The sequence below is a fragment of the Apodemus sylvaticus genome, chromosome 11 (genome assembly GCF_947179515.1).
Source record: "Apodemus sylvaticus chromosome 11, mApoSyl1.1, whole genome shotgun sequence".
In the NCBI taxonomy this organism is placed as follows: Eukaryota; Metazoa; Chordata; class Mammalia; order Rodentia; family Muridae; genus Apodemus; species Apodemus sylvaticus.
The window spans coordinates 64209327-64229368 of NC_067482.1; positions in this window are offsets into that span (position 1 = coordinate 64209327).

Below are 20042 nucleotides of genomic sequence, written 5' to 3' on the forward strand. Positions count from 1 at the left end.
AGCCATTGAAAAAGTCCATTAAAATTGTTATAAATATGCTGAAGTGTAGCTTTTCAAATCTCTTAGGAGGATACAATGATGATGCAGGTATATATAAGGGGCTGTCTACTGGGAATCTAGCCATGCTCCAACGAGTATATTAGCAACACAAATTGTACTTAATGTATTTTTTTAAATATATTTTGGAGTGCCGGGCAGTGGTGGTGCACACCTTTAATCCTAGCACTTGGGAGGCAGAGGCAGGTGGATTTCTGAATTTGAGGCCAGCCTGATCTACAGAGTGAATTCCAGGACATCCAGGGTTACACAGAAAAACCCTATCTCAAAAAACCAATATATATGTAGGATTGGTGAAGAACTTTTCCCAATCTTTTGTTGGGAAACCAATCATTTGTTGGTTGCCGATCTGTCCTTTTGATGGTGTCCTTTGCCTTACAGAAACTTTGTAATTTTATGAGGTCCCATTTGTCAATTCTTGATCTTAGAGCATATGCTATTGGTGTTCTGTTCAGAAACTTTCTCCCTATACCGATGTCCTCAATGGTCTTCCCCAGTTTCTTTTCTATTAGCTTCAGAGTGTCTGGCTTTATGTGGAGGTTCTTGATCCATTTGGATTTGAGCTTAGTACAAGGAGACAAGGATGGATCAATTCGCATTCTTCTGCATGCTAACCTCCAGTTGAACCAGCACCATTTGTTGAAAAGGCTATCTTTTTTCCATTGGATGTTTTCAGCCCCTTTGTCGAGGATCAAGTGGCCATAGGTGTGTGGGTTTCATTTCTAAAAAAAAAAAAAAAAAAAAAAAAAAAAAAAAAAAAAAAAAACACCTATATATATATATATAGGAAGTAATAGGAAGTGAGTGTAATTGGGTACAATGTATGAAATTCCCAAATTTCAATAAAAAAACAAAAAAATACTATGTTAGAAAAAAACATGATTCTGAAAGAAAAACGTGATTATTATGTCACCTAAATAGTACTAGAAGAAAAGAAAGTAAAACTGACCATTTGTAGCCTCTGTGGTGTATTTTCCAGTAAGAATATATAAGCCCTTGGCAGTTGACACTCACTGGAAAAGAGAAGATCAGTTCTCTGCAAGGGGATGCCAGCAAGGATGGGATAATATTTTCTTGAATGTGCATGTATAGGTCTATACATTTAATGATTAATATCTCTGTATTTTTAAGTTACATTATTCTTAGGTAATATCATTCATATCCCCAATAATATGCTGCGAATTAAGAGCAACCCCACACAGAACTCAAGTTTATCAGAGTAATACCACATAATAAATTATCCATTTACTTGTTAACCAGCCTTTCTTACTTCATATCTTTTTGAGGTTCCAATGTAAATCATACAGTTTTGAACCTAGATTACAAATAAAAACATAATCATAGGTGACAAGAGTTATCCAATGAGAGATGGGTCTCATACTTTCATCAAATGGTCACACAAATATAAAATGACACTGGATATGTGAAATTCATATTACTTCCAGGAATATAAATATGAGCATCGAACACTCACCTGAACTTACCAAGTAAAGATTTTAAAGGTGGGGCAGTTAAATTAAAATCGGAAGAATTCCCAGATGAAAAGAAAGACTATTAACATAAAAGGGAAAATCACCATAGCAGAAGAAAAGGATTTCAACTAAAATATAGCATGCTGATGTTTATCAACAGAATATAAAAAATTTCGGGGGGAAATAATTAGTAGTGATTCAAGACCATAACACAGAAATGCTGCTTAGATTTCAACCCCATTGATCTTCCCATAGATTTCAAACTTAAGATTTCAACATAAACTCTATCTTGAGTTTCCAGCTGGAAACTGCCCCCTGGTCATCCTCATAAATTTCAGGCTTTCATTCACCATAATCCTATGACCCACAAACTTAAAATAAATCACTTTGTATATAGATAAATACATAAGTTTGTAATCAAACCAGGATACGTTTATCATTTGAATAAGATATTTCATGAGAGAGATGCAGAGGAGCTGCTAGATTGTAGAAACCTTTAAACACATAGGTGGAATTTGGTAATAGATTTCAAGTGGAAGAAATTTAGGGAAGAATGTGTTAAGCATGGCAATTTTGCTTAAGAAGACTTGGCACTCATCAAAATGAATTCTGAGATTCTTCAAGGAACTTCAGTACAGCAAGCTGTGCTGTGTACCATGTACCCATACAGGTTCACTTGTAGTGGAAACAGTGGAAAGGAGTCTCCTTCCAAAGTGTCATGTGACAGTCAAGGCTGACTTAACTAAATGTTAGAATCAAACACACTATATGATTTGGTTAAGAGACGTTTTTTACCTTTTTCCAGCAATTTCTTCTACTCCAAAAATGTTTGACAGGCAAAAGTAAACTGAGTGGTTTTCTGTGACTTTTAGAGTACTTGTCATTGACAACTGGTCTTTTACATTAGTCTACATGTGTTGAAGGTGTAAACAGATGAGAAACGTTGGATTTTGCTTCTCTGCTTCTCTGAGTGGAGTTTTGTGCCTTAATAATTGACCATGGCATTCAGTCATTTATTTATGATAAATATCCTAGTCAATCCTCAGAGTAGACTCTAAATGCTCAAAAAGAGTTACAAAACAGATGCATGCAATTTTTGAAGCACTATTGACTTCACCATACCTCTTACCAGTAATTGTAAGAAACACACACATTTGGAGAGCTCTTAAAATGCCTTTTCCAAAACTTCAATCTATATGACATTTTAGACAACGTACTGAAGAGCCAGAAGCCAGCAGTCATCCAGTATAATTTCTAACCATGCTATGTTCTCATCAATAATATTTTAATCAGCGTTTTATGGATCCCTTCAAGAAAAGTATTTGTTCCTGGTCTCAGTTATCTATCTCCTGTACAGAGCTATTGCTCAGTTGCATCAGAAAGCCAGAACACAGGAATTTGAAGATGAAGATCATAATGAGAAGGACAGGTACTAAGCACTTTGTCACCCTGTAATAATGGAAGAAGGGAAGGGAAGGTGAAGGCCTTCAATCTGATTTTGGCCCCTGAGATCAGCATTAAGTATTTTATAGCTCTACCCACAAGTGACCCCTTGAACATCTTTTCCTCCAGCTGTCAGTTTCTATGCTTCAAAATAAGAATTGCACATTCTCCGTTTCTACTCAAGGTTATTGAAACATCTTTTTTGAAAGCACATTGTTGGTTTTAAAAAAATGTACAAGGAGAAAAAAATCGAAGCATTCATTTTCTAAGAAAAACAAAATGAAAGGGCTCCCTCTCTGTTTTAAAGACAAAATCAGCTTTGATGTAATGGGTGCACTGAACATGTCAGGCAGAATGTTATCAAAAGAAATAGTTTCAAACCAATCCTAGGAAAAAACACATTTTGATGTCCAACTACCCTCGTCTCTACATGAAAGTATTTGGTATGGAGAACATTTTGCTTTGACCCAGAAATGGCAAACATATGCAATTAATATAAAAACAACAAATCTAAACTTCAGAATAAAGGACTTTGAACTCGTTGATTAAAGTCTGCTCAAACAACATGACCAGGTACTACTTTCTTAAGAAATACCAATTTGTTAGCTGAGAAAAAAATTGTTTCAGTGATTCCTTTGAAAAAAAGGTAAGACTAGAATTCAATTATGGGTATTATTTTGGTTACTAGAAGTCCCCTAAAAATCTTTTGCATCAGCAATGATAAACACTATCTCTTCACCTGAGTCAGAATTTAAGTAATTATGTGAACCAACCCCTCTCTTTCCTTTCTCTGTCACCTCCTCTCTATTTAACAAAACAGTTCTCTAGAAAGTAACTTCAAAACAAATCTTGTTTAGGCAACTGCAGTAATTGGCAATCTAAGAATTTCTTTGTTTTTTTTTTTATTTTCTTTTAACTTTTACCTGAAGCTAACACTAACTGTGAAAAGGTTATATGATAAACTAGCCTACTTCTATCATAGCCCTGAAAACCATTTTACAGCAAAAATAAACTAGAGTCATTCCTGTTTATGATTAAATCTGTTTCTCAAGCATTGGGCTATGCCTCACCTGTAAACTCAACCACAAATATTTCTGTACTGTCTGTTCCAGAAAATGCAATTCTGCCTTTGTTTCAATGGTTATTATGACTATCTCATTATGACACTTCATTAAGGCCACTATGCAACGATGTCTTTGTTTCAGGAACTTCTTGTGACCAAATTATAATGCTTACGTTTTGTTCCTGTAATCCTACTTACTTGCCCGTAAAAGCCCTCATTTCAAGCCACCTACTCCTGAACTACGAAACAATTTATCATCCCCCTGGCCAAAGCAGATCTTTTGAATTTACCCTCCCCTTTTAGGAAAAAAAAAACAAACAGCTCATACACATGAATAAAAAAATATCTTAATTTACTTAATTTGGTCATGATGATTTGAGTACGTGCTCTTTCTCCTAAAATCTTTTGGATTAACAGTTGTACATGTACTTTGTTCTTACAATCCTTAAAAAAAATCAATATGTGAAATTTTAGTAACTATCAATCAATGAATATGTCCTTAGAGTACATGAGACCATCCAATATACAAAAAGTTTTCTCTCTTGTTAATGAAAATGGAGACTTGCTGTGTAGCAATATCCTGAAAACTCTGTCTGGAGCACATTTCCAAAAGCTAGTGATACTAAAGAAATCTTTCCTCTCTCTGACTTTACTGTGCTTTCTTTTCTCAGAAGCAGGCTCTTCAGTTTCTCTGGTCAGCTTGGGGGCATTTGTCTCAACAGTAGAAAAGACATATCTTCAAGGAGATGAAGCCAGGTACGAAAAACAACCATTTTGCTTAGGAAGGGTCCAGAAGGAGAAAGTGGGAAAACTATCCAGGTCTAGAGAAAAGAAGTGGAAAATAAACTTCCAGCTATGCCTGGATACTGCACAGCCTTTGTCAAGCAAAGCACCAGAGAACAAACAGAAGCGGCCATTGCAGAATCATGGGTACTTTCTTGTAAAACAAAAACAAACAAACAAGCAATCACAAAACCAAAAATAAACAAGAGCTAAGATACAAGACCAGAGCACAGTTGTATTTTTTCTTAGTGAAAGAAGAGAGCTCATCAAGCATAAAGGCTAAGCTGTGGTGTGAGAAGTCATACCTTGTGCCTATTCTGTTGAGAGTTTACATTGTTTTTTGATCCAACACAATGAAGAAGGTCATCCTATCTACACTCTGATAATTTCCAGTTCTGTCTACTGTCACTCTAAACCATGATGGATTTCTCCCAAGTTATCAACACTTCAAGACAATGTTTATTTTACATACTCCATGACAATCTATATAGGTTAATTAACGTAGTATTCCAATTCAATATTTCCATTAAAAATCTAAATAGCATAATGAGATACCCTTTTATTATCTTTGGAACAAATAGAGATGATAGATGCATATGGTGCTTGAATTGCAGACAGAATCCATGGAAACATTGGAAACTTGGCAAATAGGATCTCCTTTGTGAGTCCTTATTTTTTCTAACTCACATTATTCTGAATGACCTTAGCCTAGTAGCAGGTCAGTTTCAAACATCTAAGTCAAAGACATATTCCCGGCAGTAGACAATGGGATTGGGGTCAGCCCAGGAGCCTAGGATGAGCTGATGAATGACTGCCCTTCAATCCTGCTCAGTGGAACAAAGAACACTTCTTTTAGGAATGGGGATGGCCAGACAGCCCATGCTGCATGTTGCCCCTCAGCTGAGGTATTCACGCTGTAGGGGGCAAGGTATCTTACAGCACTAGGATCCCTACTAGACAGGAGTAGCAACATGGGATGTGAAAGCTATTTCCCAATACTTTGGATGAGTACACTGCAGTACTGAATTAATGAGAATAAGATCTACTCATATATACAATGGTGCACATTCTAGCTTGCGATATTGATCTCTATGGCTTAGACACTATGCAAATGCTCCCTGAGAAGACTGCTTGGAATGGCCACCTGAACTCTGAATTTCACTACTTCACTCATAACTCATATTATATATATATATATATATATATATATATATTGATATATATATTGATATATATATTGATATATATATTGATATATATATTGATATATATATTGATATATATATTGATATATGTTGATATATGTTGATATATGTGATATATGTCTATATATCTATATTTTTCATATACTATATGCTTTACAATATATAAACAATATTGAAACTTGATATTAGAATTGCCAAGATCAAATGTTTCTGTTCTCATTAAATTACTGATATGAACGACAGACGCATAATATGTATTTGCCAAGTATCACCTTAATATTATTTGTTTATTCCTCATCAAAGATTTAGGTTGTACCCATAAGTATCTTATTTTACACATAGCCTGAGACTTCTGTCAGTTAAGGAGGTCACCTAGATTTTGTAAATTATAAATAAATATACACAGGTTAAAGCTCAAGTGTGTTTGATTTGAGCATCTTTTCTATTGGTATTCTTTACTGCTTTACATTATCCTGCATTCATAAAAAGTTATAGTGGAATTTTTGAAAGACAGCATCAGACAGAATTTGTGCTTCTTTTACAAGAAATGAAGATAAAAAGCCTAGCAACTGACTATACTTCATCAGTTCCTCTATTATCCCCCTGTCTCTTTCTTTCCCATCCTCTTTCCTCTTTTTCCTTGTAATGATTAAATGATTTGGCATAACACAAAATGCAAATTATGTTCTATTGCCCTAAATTGTTCCAGTTCATTTAACTCACCATGAGCATTCATTACAGCTAATTATTGTAACAGATTTTTATTATTCATAATTATTTTTTCATGTTATAATAATCATAAATTTTAAAATTTCTGGCCATCATGAGTTACCATTCATGCATGCATGTCATGGACTTTTTCTTCAAGAACAATCAGATGCTCATTATCATCAATACATTTCTAGGTTGTTATCATTCATATTCAATAGAACCCTTTTGGGGTATGCAGAATGCAATAATTCTCAAGACTAATGATAAACTGATTCTGCTTCATTTTAGAGAATCAAATTAACTACCTCTGATTAGATGTGTGGCAGACTTTTCTGTGCTGATTGTGTCAGGTTCATGACCTCAGGCAAGAGAGATGCTTTCTTAACTCACTAGCATGCAGTAATATCTATCTTTGAAGATTTCCCTCCAAGGTGCTTCAGTAACACACTAGGTTTTGGATCAGTCTCATCAAGATCACCTCCCAAAACTGGCAAATGAGACGAATGCCAGAATTCTCTCAGAATATAAAAGTAATAAAATGGCACCCTCTTCATTTAGCCATGAAAGTAGACTTATTCTCACAGATTAGAATTAGGACATCCTTGACCCAAATTTCATGCCACTTATTCATGGCACATACTTCAAGTCTAAAGAACGGGACCAGGACATAGTTTGAGTTTGTGCCAAGAACAGGGATGTATTTAGTGCCAAAGTATCGAGTTGCATATAAGTCTCAGTGTCCTGTAGGCATCTAACATCTGTGGGTAGAAGTCTCACTCTTCAGTTAGACACAAAGCACTTTCTAATCTACCTTCCAATATGCAGACACTCAATGAGGAGTGCATACTTGTGTTTTAAGGGATCATCATTAACTCCAGAGCATTGAGTAAAATCTGCATTCTTGTTCTTCTTAAGTGTGAATCATAAATTCTGAAGCACTTTCTGGCTGTATACTTTGTCAGTACACTTCTCTCCGTATTTGACTGGTGTCCCACACTCTATGACTATGAACGATAGCACTGGTAGCAGCATCCCCATGCCGCACAATTGCTCCATTTGCACTTCTATTTACACGCTGACTTATATGAGGCAAATTTTCCCTTTTAAACTTTTTCTTTCTAATTCCTTAAAATTTCTTACCAAATCTGCTCATTTCTACTTTTATGTCTTAGCATCCTTACAGTTGGCTTTCTGGTTCGCACCAGCAACTAACACATGGGCACTGCTAGCATCTGCCATTAACTCCTATGCACTAGTGTCACTGAGGCACAAAGATCTTTTGCTAAAGCATAAGTCAGTGGGACATATGTACATTGAACACTTCAGGAACTTTTGACTCTTCTTACAACCATTAGAATCCAAATACTTTTCACCACAAGACTGAATGAACTGACCCCTATCACCTTCATCCTGTATTGTACCTCCTCTCTTCCTCCCTCTCCCCATATATACAGGCTCAAGCCATACAGGTCATCTTCTGATCCTTAGAAAATATTATCTGACATTATATTCATTTATCAAGTGCTACAACTGTACACTCCCCGTGTATTTTTCCATCTAAATTTCACAATAGCTTTTCTAATTTTGTATGAGTAATATGCTATTCTAGCAATGAAAAAAAAGCCCAGAAGCCCAGACAGTTTTTTCTGAAAATTATGAGAGCAAAACAGTATAAGAAAGCAAGAGATAATAAAGGATTGTTGCTCATAGTTTGCTGACATTCTTTCTTTCAAGACAAACATTTAGATCAATGAAATGATCATACAGCAAACTATATTCATAATCACCAATGCAAAATTCCTGCTCACACTGACTCTGACACAGCTCTTCTCTGCTCTGAGTGTCATTTTCACTGAATTAGAAATTGTTGTGTGCAAGATATTTGATTGGAATGAAAGCAAAGGGAGTAGGGATGAAGCATTATCTTAATCTTGTGTGTGTGTGTGTGTTTGTGTGTGTGTGTGTATGTGTGTGTGTGTATGTGTGTGGGTGTGTACACAGCTGTGTGAGTGTAAAAATTAAAATGTCAAGAGAATAATAAGATCTAAACTGACTTGTCTTTGTTTAATTTGTAAACAACATGAACTCTTGGTAATATTTAATTTTTGTAATCACATCAAAGCGACAAGAAAATCTAGTGGGCAGAGTCAAAAGAAGCTAGGGAACATTTGCCCATGTGCACACAACTCACAGAACAGAAAAGAGAATAGTCATTCACACAAAAAAATTAATTACACAGGCAAAATTTCAATGTTATTGATTTAGAAAGGTTGCTACTTATAAGAAATGTTTGTCTGATTAACAAAATACATGTTTAAGAATAAGGTTGCATTACATGGATACACATTCTGAATATATAGAATAAATCTATTCTAGAGATAGAGAAGAATAGAATTCAGGTTAAAGTGTTTAATATGGTATTGCTTTTAACTAAAGGTATACCCGAGATAATTTTTCCATAGAAACGACACTGTAGAGTTATTACCAAACACCGAAAATCATGATTTACTGGATACTAACATTGCATACTATTTTATTAAGTCCTTTCCTTATTCTTCAAATTAACACATATCACTTTCATAACTAGACAAGGTTGATTTAAAATACACTGAATATGTATCTTGAGTGCTGGTTAGAAGGCCAATGGGAGAAACCATCTTCTATAATTTCAGTAAATTTCATGAAATATCAGAATCAGATGATTCTGAGATTAGAATTTATACCATACCTCTTATCTCTATATCTTTCTGATACTTTATGCTCACTCTATGTTACAGGAATGTTACTCCTTCCTGTTAGGTAGTCCTATACAAAAATGTGTGTATGCAGACAATTATGCAAACAACTGGGTATAGTACTGAAAATATGTAAAGGAGGTTTAGAAGATCGATAAAGAGAAACTCCTAATTCCATGAGTGTCATACTCAGAAAATATTGTACACAGTGTCATTTAAGCTGAAAAGGTAGAGATACATATCCTTTCCAAGTAGTGATGGTGACATTTGCAAAAGTGTGACAATAAGTAGTTAGAATATGTATGCTGAGAAACTCATTTGTAATTGATTCTTCATTCAGTCATTCATCCTAAGATTGTGATTAACTTACTCTTCAGCACAATTCCCCTTTTTATTTCCAGTGACCAAAGTCAGAAGATTGTTTGTGAGTAGGGTTTGACAATAAACTTCATGTTCTGAATGGCAACTTGTCCACCTTTTCCTAGAATTGTGTAATTCTCACCAATTCTACTGTTTAGGTTTGGGCCCCAGAAGGATCAACAGATTCTCAACCCTGCTCCCCTCTTGTTTAAATCAAAGAGATACATGGCTGGGAAACTTGCTCATCTTCAGACTCCTTCCCAGCACCACCAATTTTAAAAGAAATATAGCTGAAGAAAGAACAATCCTTCTCAATGTCCAGAATGTGAAAATACAACATAATCACCCTCTCACTCTTGATAGACTTGCAATGCTTCAGGTTCTTCTTGAGACTTACTAAAGTAGAATTGTACATAGAATCAGTAGTGTATGGTTGGATAAATACTCTAGATGTTTCCAAACCATGTTACAAATCAAGAAACAGTGGTGTGGAGAAAATAAACAGGCAATGCCTTGATTTCTAATATGCATGCTGAGCATACGACACAGTACAATTCCTTGAAGAAATTTGTTTGATCAGGAAAAGGTATAGAAGAGGTTCTGCGCATAGTAGATAGATATACACCCTTTGGATTTATTCTAAAATCATTCTCTAACTGTTCATGAGACTGAACAACTTCTCCTTCTGCCGTGGCTCATATGCAGCCAGGTAAATGTCATTAGCATTGGTTGTTCCTTATCCATATACCAGAGTTTACTATTATTTACTTAAATACCCATATAAACCTAACTCATGCTTTTATTAGAGATAAATTTACTCATACATTCACTTTATGCCAATTCCACTTAAGAAATAACATCTCAATGTGCTACAGCTCAAGTGTAAATAAAAGCATGGTAACAGCACATTGTCAGAACTAGAGCTAGATCCTTAGCCCATTCTTTCTCTGTATATGTACATGTATATGTATATGTATATGAATATGTATATGTGTATGTGTATGTGTATATGTATATATATATATAAACGCAAACTCGCTGTAAGCTTGTAGAACCAAAAAAGGTACCCAGGAAAGAGAATTGACATTCTCATGCTACTCAATATTATATAAAGCCTAGTTCTTGAAAATCAAAACCATCTAACTTACCACCTTTAAAAGATCCCTAGCACTCTCTCAACATCTAGTAAAAATTGTTGCTCTGGCACAGTGTTCTTCATGTCTGAAGTATAGTTAAATCAGCTCGTACTTGCAAGAATGAAGCCCTCACTCCATATGTATACTTTAACCAGTCATGGGTTCTCTGCTTAAGAGTCTGCCTGGTAAGGGAGTTCAGAGTGAAACACTTTTAGCATCAAGGGGATGGATAGGTGAACATTGGTAGGCCTAACATGCTACTGAAAAGACATGGGTTAGGCAAAATAGAAAAAGAAATGGTCAAGGTTTCTATGCCTGTTTCTGTTCAGTGCTCCTGAATAGAACTGCCCCGCCCCCTATCATTGTGGACAGTCACAGTTTCAAAAATGTTACTGGAAGGGAGGAGCATTGGTTGGAGGTTTGAAGGAGATGAAACCCTCTGCAGTGGGGTGTGACAAACAGAAGAGTTAACCCTTCATACCTAGAAATTAATGACAGCTAGTTGTGGGGATGAGAAACCCAAGCCACGAAATATGCACATAAAAACATTTTAGTCTGTCTTCTCAAGGAATGCCTACCTCACCTGTAAAGCAATGATTAGCTGAGAACTGACAAATGTCTTCACCGTGGGCCTCCAGCTGTTGCAATGCCATTAGGTTCTATGTAAATCAATTCCAAAGAAGAGTAACTCTCACATTTTAAAACACTGTCTGCAAAACTAACTGGCTTTCAATGGAGACACTTATGCTTCTCAATTAGATCTTGTATAACTAACCTCCAATTTTCCTCTAGTGCATATTTATTGCAAAATCTTCTGTCACAACTACTCAGAGGGATTTATTAAGCTCATTTAGTTTGCATTCAGGAGAAAGATGAGGAGAGGAGGAAGTGGAGGACGGACAAGGAGAAGAGATGGAGTGAAAAGGCTCTAACGCAAGGTGCCATTTGTACTGGTAAAGGTAGCTCTCCTGTTTCCCATATAAACAATAAATGCAGTATTCAGACAAAACAAGACATGGCAAGATCTCCCTAAGGAAAATCAAAACTAATATGAGCTCTCATGTCTACCATAATAATATATGGTCTACAGTAGACTCCTTTGCACACTCAGGAGTCATGGCACAAGACACAATTGATTTGTCAGCTTTTACTATGTACTTGTGAAGTTCTCCAATCTCTGAAACAATAATGATAATAACCACATCAACAACAAAAATAACCTCCCAGCCTCCATGAAAAATAATAGACAAGCTGATGTTTCCTTGAACTAATGAGGTATTCCTAGGATTTGGCAGATGGGTTTTTGTCTGGTTTGGTTTTGCTTCTTACATTTGTTTTTTGAATTGATGTGTCAAATCAAGAAGAAATCAACAGCTGCAGGGAGACAAAGTCCAAATGATGTCCTTTCCAGAGGGAGGTTAAAATATCACTCACCACAATACCAGGCATTTTTAGAAGCATGATACATATACTGACTAGTTGAATTTTCTAAGACTCACAAGACACATGAGTAGCCCCACTTTACAGAATATACTGACTCATTGCATGGCTCAGCATTAATCAGCAGGAATTTCCTGCTGTAACTGTGTACAACTGACTGTCACAGTTATTAGACAACATGCCAACATTCTTCTGTATCAGCAACTTAGTCTTTCATGTTCAGAGTTCTGACAGTACTAAACCAACCTGTGACCTCTGAGCCTACCAATGGGCAACTGAATGAGATAACCTTTGAAAGGGACACTACTGAGAAGATGCAGAAGAGGCCTAGTGAGTCATGTTGCTTCTCTCCAAGACTGACAAGATCATTGTTAAAGACATAAATGCAATTAATTCTGTTTTGACAGAAGGCTAGAATAGATTGATTAAATGATGGAAATTAGGTGTGATGTTTCCCTCATTTTCTAGTGCTTATTTTTTCTATCCCCTATGGAAAATAAGAATGATAATAGTTAATAATAAGTTATTAAGAACATGGCCACCAAAATGAAGTGTATGTGGGTATGAGATTGTCCATATTTTGATACTTAGTAGCTGCAGTTGCCATGGGGACATTATAGGCTCTCTTGTTTGTTTCCTTTTAATCTTTTTCATGAATCTGAACTTACATCCTAACATGTGACAGCTAAGTAAAATCATACAGACAAGAAGAAAGTAAATATCTTCTCTAAAAATTCATTTCATTAACATTAATTTGTTAGAACAATTAAAGCAGGTAAGATATTCAAGACATAACCTGTATTAGGCAAATAGAAATGATAGTACTAAACATTGTGTTGAAGACTATACATTCTATGAGAACACAGAACGGAGATACAAAATTCAAAGACAATGGTCAATGTTCCATCACGATGCTAACCTTAGACATTGAATACATAATTTACATTGTGAAGAAGGAAAGCAAATGGATTGTTGGCAGCTAGTGAAAATTTAGGTACATATATTTTTAAAGATTAACATAGATACTAGTGAAAGGAGTGATCAGATAAAGTAGTGGATAGGGAAATAACATTGGGAATTGATAAGGCCATCAAGCAAGCTCAACAGCTAAAGCTCATGCCATCAAATCTGAAGACCTTAGTTCAATCCCCCAAACCTACAAACCTATAGAGTAGAAGGAAAGCACTAACATTTGCAATCTGTTCTCTAACCTCCATATGAGCATCATGGCATGTACTTGCATGTATGGTTCAGAGGAAGCAGGAGAGAGAGAGAGAGACAGAGAGAGAGAGAGAGAGAGAGAGAGAGAGAGAGAGAGAGAGAGAGAGACAGAGACAGAGACAGAGAGACAGAGAGAGACAGAGACAGAGACAATATATACTTTTCTAAATTACCAAGAATTGTCTAGTAAATGAATTCGCCACAAGAGAATGAGATGGGGCTCCATCATACTTTCATGTTAGGATTGTTAAACAAAGGCTGTCCATGTGTTTCATGTTTATACCTGTGATTTACACAGGTCAGTTACCTACAATGATTTTTTTTAAGAATCTGTACAGATTATTGGTTTGGGGTAGAAACCAAGAAAACTCACTTCTGAGAAAGAAGCTTGAAATGAAACCTTAACAACATTAATGCTATCTTTACATTGGAGTTATGGATTCAGGTTCAAACTTTATCTACATTCACAGTCATTGGCGTGTTCAGAATCATGGTGGGAGGTCCTTAATAGGGTGTGAATGTCTCCTTCTGGTGACACCTAATTCACACTAAGGTACTGGTTTATGGGTATGGAGGTTCAGGGATAACATGTAAAGATGAAGGAATGGATAAAAATGTCTTGGGTAATTTGCAATGGGAGATAGATAGATAGATAGATAGATAGATAGATAGATAGATAGATAGATAGATAGATAGACAGATAGATAGATAGATAGGTAGACAGATATACAATGTAGTTTCCAATTATTACCCCCATCATTTTAGACACTCCCTGTATAATCTGAATCACAAATTCTGGGCCATAATCAGAGCCAGTGGCTGTTGGCACCCTGAACTGAGGTATAATCTCATCCAAAGTTTCTTTGTCACTCCTTGTACTGTCTCCTGCCTAGTCAGGAAGGCTTTGAGCCATCCTGAAAAGGTGTCCATGAAAACTAGGAGATATTTGTAACCATCCCTTCCAGGCCTTACCTCTATGAAGTCAGCTTCCCAAAACACCAGGTGTTGTTCTACTTCCTACTTCCCATGATTTCTGGAGCCTATTTTCTTGGTGGGTTTCACCACTTGGCAGGCCATACACTTGGAAACAATATCTTGGAGAATTTAATGTACGGAAGGGATAAGGTAGTTTTTGGATAGAACCGTTGACAGATTGGCACGACCAAGGTATAGATTCATGAAGCTGTCTTACGAGAGTCCATCACAGGAAGTGGGTAAAAACAGGCATGTGGTCTGATGTGAGTCTCCATCCTTCCTTGATGGTGGTGTTGGTGGGCTTTTGGAAGAATTACTTGTCCTCTTCTGAATAGGTCAGTGTTTCAGGTAAGGCCTGGGGTCAGAAGGGGTACAAGTTCTGTTAAGGGTTTCACTTTAGCAACCTCTCTTTAGCTGCCAACTTTCCCCTTCTGTTGTGCTTGGCTTCCTTAGAGTTTCCTTTTTAGAGCTTTGGATAGTGTATCACAGAAACTCTTTTTTGAGTTCTGTAGAGCAGAGAGACATTTTAGGATCTCTGAATTGTTCTTTATTAATTCCCCCTCAGTCATTAGAATGCCTCTCTCCTGGTATATGGTCTGATGTACATGGAGGCTGGCAAAGGTGTATCTGCTGTCTCTCGAGATATTGACAGCCTTTTCTTTTGCTAGGTTCAGGAACTACATTAGGGCTATGAGGTTGGCTTTCTGAGCTGATGTCCTAGGGGATAGTGCATAAGCCCAGAGAGTTTCTTACTGAGTTGTCACAGCTCCGTCAGCCAGGCACTGTCCTAACTCCATACAGCTACGAAGATCTGTGAACATCCCCAAATCAGGAGATTCCAAGAACACATCTGTGAGACCAGATCACAGCCTATGAATGTGAGCAGTTGTCTCTAAGAAGTCATGAATGGAAACTTCAGTGTTTTCTGGAAGTAGTGGTGCAGGGTTGAGGATTGCTGGCAAAAGTTATTTGGGGCTGATTCAGTAAGAAAGCCTGGACAGAAGTAATCCACACAGATTCATTTCTGTAAAACTCATGTTCCTCTTTTACAATGATGGCTAAATTGTGAAAGAAAATGTATGGTTGCAAAGTTCATATTACTTCCTGTCCAGACATTTACAGATAACAATTGCCAAGAGCCTGGTTCAAGACAAGGGAGAGGAATGAATGACGATAATAACGAAGCTCACTGCCAGTGTGATAAGAGCAGACACATGGTACTGGGGCAGAAAAGGCATATAAAGTTGATGGGTGGGTTTTTTCCTTTATCTGTTCTTTCCCTATTTTTAGGTGGAAACACCTACAGAATATTTTTATATGCTGATGTATATGAAAGAAGAAATAATACTGCACAGAAAAAGTAGATTGCTCAAATAGTACTTGCAGGAGATGCAAAGAAACATATTGTAATTACAGTGACTGAGGGGAGGATGGTGTTATCCTCAGAGCAAAAACAAATATTTTGTCCACAGGTAAAGGGGGGATGTAGAAGTATAGAAGCAAATATCTAGGAAGCAAATAACACAGGAGTCCTCTCTTCTAATTCCTCCAGTATTTAAAAACAACCTAGAGTAAGATTATTAGACAGTACTTGACATGAGTGAGGAATATATGTTTAAGGATAAAGAGAAGGTATCAAGTTGTGTAGGATAGAAGATTGGATTGTTTAACACATGACCCTCAAATCACAGTTTGCGGTCCAAATCCAGCCTACTGACTGTTTCTATGAATAACTTTGTTGAAAGAAAGTAACACCCATTCATTTGGGCAGAGTCCATGTTTTTCTTTTGCTATGATAGCTAAATTGTGAAAGAAAACATGTATGGTTGTAAAGTTCATATTACTTACTCTCCGGCTATGGATAGACAACAATGGCCAAACATTGGTCTAGAGTATTCAGTTGGATTTTAATGCAGTGTTAGGAGGTAAAAGGTTACTGGTTTTAAATCTAAAGAAGGGTGAGAAGACTGTGTGTATTTATAAAGGTAAGAGGAGGGAAAGGGGAATTCTCATCACAAACCGTCAGCTGTTCAGACTCATGTGTAGTAAAGGAAGCGTTGGAATTAAGCAGAGCTTGTGTTCAGTCAAGCTAGTACAATCCATGGTGACAACCACAGTGTCAGCAAGGGAATACGAATGAGCATGAAAAACACACATGGAAATTGCTGCCAACTAAAGGAGGTTGGGAAACAAAGAGTGGCATTGAGATAAAGGGTCAGTAGATTGAAGTGTTAATGGGACTCAGAAAATGCTAAATTGGATATAAAAAGAAATAAAAACTAAAATGTAGGGTGATAGTTGAAATTAAGAGTATGAATAGATTGCAGTTTAGGGCAATGGGAAAGTAGATAAATCACTATGATAAGGTAAAAAAGTAAAATAAAAGGGGGCTAAGTGTTCTTCAGAAGTAATACTCCACAGAAATCAAAAAGAACATTTCTGTCTACTAGATCTAAGTTTCACACACGATATAGAAATTCAATTTGTGAAAGCATGAGCAATGAATATCTTCTCCCCTTTGTCTGCTTTCAAAGGGATCCATGAAATTGCATTAAGAAGGAAAATTAAAACCAGCCAGGAGAAAGTCCATGCACTTTCAGATGTAGGTCTCGTTAATAACTGACTCTCCCAAGGGAAATGTCTCCAACTGAAAGACACTGCCCAGGATTACTGTCCCTGGAATGGCATAGACGACAGACACAAACCAGGAACTGCAGATTTCATTATTCCCTGCACTGCTGGTGAAATAGAGCACAGGGTGAGTTATGGGAGGTTTTTCAGGTCTTTCCAAACTAAACACACTTTGTCAGTTTCTGAAGTCATAAAGAATAACCATCTTCTTACTCTTAGCCTTGACCTCGATCACATACCCTCCCCCTTTTTTTTCTTTTTTAAATTTTTGTGTCTCTTATGTCAAACACTTTAAATGGGGAGTGTGTTGGTCTGAGCTGACTTGGTCTGAGCTTACTATCCTTTCTGACCCACCTTCAAAGTTATGGATGCATTCCAAACTGATTAAATGGGTCACAGCCTCACGGAGAGGCCAACGCCAGCTGGTTCCAGTCAATTGTATTCCTTCCAATTGGCAAACGATAAATGGATTTTTGTTCTTACACTTGGTGATTGATGACTTGATATTTTGCCTTGCAGACCAGGGTAACATCTCACCCTAAGCCAGAGTCCATGAATCTGTCTGTGTTCTTAGATTAGCTTATCTGTCCACCCAACACACTGAATTTAAGTTTATTTATACACTGCAAATCTATTTATACTTAAGGATATGTTTATATATTTTCTACAGATTTTTGTCTGTGTATAAATCACATATAATAATTATCTATGTGTATATATTATGCTTATATGTCTCTCTATATATGTATACATTCATATACATACACAAATCATATACAGTGGTTATTAGGAAATAGATCAAAGATCCAATTATTCTTTTGAGAACCCATATTCAACAAAAAATGGATATTTAAAATATGGAGCTCTTGGTATACAACTAAATAGTCAATATAAGTGAACATGTATTTAATTTGTATAAAGCCCTGATTTAAATCCAAAAAGGGAAAGCCAAGTGTGACTAAACAGAATGGAAGCAATTAAAAGGAATCTAAATTCGGTCCATCTAAACTTAAGGGCCCCAATCACAGTATTTGGAATGTTTATAGCATAGAGACAACTCTATGCTATAAAAATAATTTTTATAATGTCTTTGTGGTGTAGAGTGTTGATCACCATCCTTCACCTCTGTCCAGTAGATGCCAGTAAGAATGTAACTAAGTTGTGACAAAATAACTCTCAGTGTAATCAAAGGGCACCAGTTAAAGCAGTGGTTCTCAAATTGTGGGTTTTGACACCTTTGGGAGCTGTCAAATGACTGTTTCAAAAGGGATGTAAATACCACCAGAGAGCACACCTACTTACATTCTAATATTATGACGTAGAAATAAAATAATTTTTTTCATTGGGAGTTACCACAACATTCCGAATAGTTTTAAAGGGTCAGAACAGCATTGTGAGTTTGGAAGGTTGAGAACCATGAGTTAGAGGGAAGCAAAATCACTGAGAACCACAGAACTACAGCATACTGGAAGGTTGCATGCAGGCTGCAGGTCTTCCAAGGTAAGCAGCTGTTTCCTCAGTATGTGGAATTAAATGAAGTTCTTAAACAAAGAAAACACCACATGGCCAGACATCATTGCCAGAGAACAGTAGTCTTATGATGACTGCACCATAAACTGAGAAGATAGCACTGAACAGTGAGATGCAAAGTAGACCGAATGAAAATAAATAACAACTGTTATGATCAGTTTACACAATATTTTGTAGATCTAAACCAAAGCATGCCAATGGAATTACCTGCATTGCTGCTCAACAATATATGCCTTGATTTGGGCCTAACTGAATAGGAATTCCTATGAATATTTACGCCAAAAGCTCTCAAATGAATGCATTTTTAGTATTGTGTTACTTAGATTCTAACCTACAAACCATAATCTATCAGTGTCACCTGAGCTTTTGTTAGAAGCACAGAATCTCATTCTATCCCATAGAATCAATACCTCAGTGAATCCTACCATTGTTAGAATTAAGAAAGAGTGCTCTGGTCCACAAAGTGTTACAGAATTACTGATGTGAGCACCACTGATGACCTTCAGAAACACACTGAGTGGCTCAGCACTTCCCTGTGTAATTCGGAATCAGATGTGCTTGCAGGCTCCTTGCTCAACCATTCTCTTCCAATTTGCCCCACGTGAAAGGTTTAAGATTTATTACTAATATAAAATCCTACAAGCTTTTGTAAAATCATATGGGATAGCACACATGTCACCTCTGATCATAAAATATCATCTTATGACCCCAAATTCAATTCTAACATAGTCATTCTCCAGGATCTCAACATAACCCCATTGTTTCAGAGCCAGTATAGGGAAGGAGAAATTGTATTTGATGTTTGAATACTGAGAGAAGGCCGGGAGTACATGAGAAAGCTTTTCAAGCCTATTAGTCCATATGACTAATATACTATAATCTGAGGGCTATTTGAAATCTTAACAGACTTACAGGCAATGGAAAAGAACTTGATATAGAAACTAATAGCACCTGCATAAAGAAAATTTATGACTTTCCAATATTGCCTTGATATGTTTCATAATCATTAACTTTTCAGAACAATTATTATTCCTTCTTGTAGCAGGCAAAATGGAAGGTCTATATATGAATGTCCAGAGTCACTGATAAATTAGTAATAAAGCCTGAATGCAAGTTTCCATAATCCCTTGTTCTATTCCTTGCCCATGGCCACTCTGATTTAAGGTTAGCTCTAAGAAGGAAATATACTTGAGCTTCAGCCAGATTTCTATGAAGGCTTCATCATAAACTATCTGAGTCTAGTTTCCCATTTGTAATTTAAAACCAATATCTAATCTGTT